This window comes from Bidens hawaiensis, unplaced genomic scaffold (assembly GCF_021521415.1).
Source record: "Bidens hawaiensis isolate Kalapana, Puna unplaced genomic scaffold, B.hawaiensis_p1.1 tig00017719_1, whole genome shotgun sequence".
NCBI classification, from domain to species: domain Eukaryota; kingdom Viridiplantae; phylum Streptophyta; class Magnoliopsida; order Asterales; family Asteraceae; genus Bidens; species Bidens hawaiensis.
Window position 1 is genome coordinate 358934 of NW_027492675.1, and position 3485 is coordinate 362418.

The window sequence follows — 3485 nt, forward strand, 5'->3', positions numbered from 1 at the left end:
GTTGTTGTTGTAATTGTTGGGAAACCTATTCTAACCAGCAACAAAGTCGACCTGCTGATTCATCACCGGGCACTCCAACGTACCATGTACACCTCTACAAAAATCACACCTGTCCACCTTGGCCTTAAGTTCCTTAACCTCTAGAGTTAGTGATTCCAAAGCAGCTGCCACACAAGTATCAATATTAACATGGTGTACACCTCGAGCGGATGAGGATGTACTGCTGACGGGAGTGGAATTCCCGCGTCGTGACCCTTTGGCGAGGTCCGATTGAGCGAAGCTCTCAAACATCTCGTTACATTCGGCGACATTCTTCCTAGCCAATAAACTTCCTCATGCGGCTGTGTCGAACCGTACTTGGGTTTCGTAGTTCAACCCATTATAAAATTTCTCCACGAGAGCCTATGGTGTGAGACCATTCTGTGAGCATCGAGACAACAAGCTTTGAAAGCGCTCCCAAGCATGACAATATTGCTCATCCGGCTCCATGTGAAACGAGTGAATCTGATCGCGAAGAACAGCCGCTTTCGCCGGTGGAAGGATCTCTTGATAAATGCAGAACGTAGTGCTTCCCAAGTGGTGAACATGCCAGGTGGCTGCGTGTCAAGCCAAATAGCTGCGTTACCTGTAAGTGAAAAAGGAAAAAGATGTAAGAAAATTGCATAGCACCTTGCAATTTAAAAGTTTTTAAAACGCGGTAAAGTCGGTTAATATGAGCCGACGCATCCTCGTCATCGTTCCCATGAAACTGATTAGTTTGAACGATGTTGTTCATGACGTATGATGGAATCTGCCACGAGTTGGGGTTGTCGATCGCGGGGACGACGGTGCATGACTGGTTCCGGTTAAGCCATCGAAGGCTTGAGCAGCAATTGTTCTGTCGTCGGCCATTTGTACGTCTGGCTGACTTCTCGGGCTTTCTGGTGGTGAACTTTGTGGTGATGATTTTTGTGACGAACTAGCCTCGGTCTTTATTGGAGAAAATTCAAGATCAAGCAGTGGTGGTCCTTGCGAACGAAGATGTGGCATAAACCTGAAAACACAAAAGACCAAGTGAGTAGACTCGAAAACTTAAAAATAAACTAAAATAACTAAAACTTAAACTAGACCCCTACGACTCAAACGAAAATAAAACAAATAACACGAATATAGCAAGTAAGTCCAAGTAAAGCTATTAACGCAATCGCCAAGATTCCCCGGCAACGGCGCCAAAAACTTGATGTGCTTAAAACAGTCAATTAAATATTAACTAAATTAACAAGTAATAAAAACTAGACTTAAGACTCAACTACACAAAACACCGGCAAGTGAACCGATCGATTGTATTACAGCTAAGTAAGTCCGGAATATCGAACCCACAGGACTCTATAAATTACGTTAATTAACTAATTAGACTCGACTTACGACACGACTATTTATTATTAATGTTTAAAGGGGGATTTTAAACTAAAATTAAACTAGGAAATTAAATAAACAAGTAAACTAGAAATAATCAATTAAACACAAGATCGAAACCAATCAGAGAAGGAATCTACCTAGGTAAGAATCCCATGTATCAACAATCATCAAGCAATGGACAAATAACATGATTATAGAAACTGATTTCTAAAACATATTCATCTAACAAAACCCTAAGGACCCTTGACTGAATCAAATGAAATCCCAAAGAACAATTATTAGATTATTAAGTAATCAGTATTATTGATTTTCGCAAAGTCATCAACTAGGGTTAATTAATAGTATCTTAGGCAAGCAATCTCAAGAAACACTAAACCCTAGATAACTTGATAAACTCATCATGACATCATGAACAATGATCAACACAATAAGCAAGAATATTGTCACAATCTATCCTAGCATGCAATTGACCAAGACACACGAACAACTCCTCACCTCACAGCTATTAGAATTTAGCAAAACATTTAAAACCCTAACCAACTATCAACAAGCTTCTATGATCTAATAGGCCTATTCAACCATAATAATCAAAACACCAAGTAATGATTAAACATAAACCCTAAATCTAAAGAACATAATCAAAAGATAAAAGATCTATGTGAAGCAATAGTTAATAATCAATCAAGATAATAAATACTTATACACATCATGAAAACAAAATCAAGTCTTTACTATTAAATAACGAAATCCATAATCAAACAATAGTCCAAAGCAAGAATCAAGTCTCAAACATGTTCATCAAACCTAGGTATACATGAAGTCTAGCCTAGAAATCATTATTAAAAACAATCTTAAACAAGTCTTAAAAACAAAGAAGAAAGACATCAAGAATAATGAACAAGGAACGAAAGTTAGAGCGATAAAACCCTTTGCGATTGATCCTCGAACACCCGGATGAAAGCTCTCTCAATCCTCCTTGGTTCCTAGCTTTAAATCACCTTCAAACCCTTGGTTTTTGACTCAAAATCGGCTGCCAAAAGTTGTAGAATCGGATTGGTTATAAAGATGTATATATAGAACACATAATGGGCTTGGACTTGCAAAAACGAGTGACCAGAAGGGCCTAGGCGCCCGCGACGGCAAACTGCCTTTTGCCTAGGCGCGGCGCGGCGCCCCCTAGGGTGAATTTTCGTTTTTTGAAATTATTTCTTGTTTATTCATGTTAGGCCCCTTTCTTGAACTCCAAGTAACGATGAGAAACTTCTAGAACTTCTTTTCCTTGACTCCAAAGCCACCATCTACATGAAAACAAATCGAAACTCTAAGTGAACTAATCATGTAGTCATTGACGAGTAAAACCAACATAAACTTCGCATGAAATGATAGAATGAATTAAGTTTAACATGCAAGACATCAAAAGAGTTAAAACATGATAAATATATAAAACTTGACTCGAAACCTTAAATAATAAAAGATAAACGAAACTCGAACTAAAACGAACTCAAAACATTAAATAAACAAAACTTTACATGGGATTCAAGATGTATAAATAGACGTATAACACTGGTACAGATGGTATGGGTGAAATGATGCAATATACGTTGACTGCGTTGACTTACAACAAACCCTACAGTTTTAGTCAGATGATTTTTTATGAGATCGATCGTCAGAGACGTGCGGTGGCTCGGGAAAGATTTTTGATGTACCCGAGATTTTTACAGATGATCCTCAATCATGTAGCTCCAACTCTGCCACAACGTCGTCCCATTTCTTATGTGGAGAGTGTTTCTAGGAGAATCTTCGCTCAATGTCGATCTTCTAGTGCACGTAGTAAGGAAGAGCTACGCCCACGGCACACTGCCTTGTTTGGGTACTTATTGAATCCTGCTTATGTTGCTCCTCCGGAAGATGAGTTTCTTAGTCCAGCACCTCAACAGACTGATATCCCTCAACCACCTCCTGTGGTTCAACCACCACCTCATGTCGGTCAACCTCCGGTAGTACAGCAAGCACCTCTTGTTGACCCTGTGGCAGCTCCAGAAGAACAAGTAGATCTTGATATTGCCTTTGGTGGGAATGATTTCTTT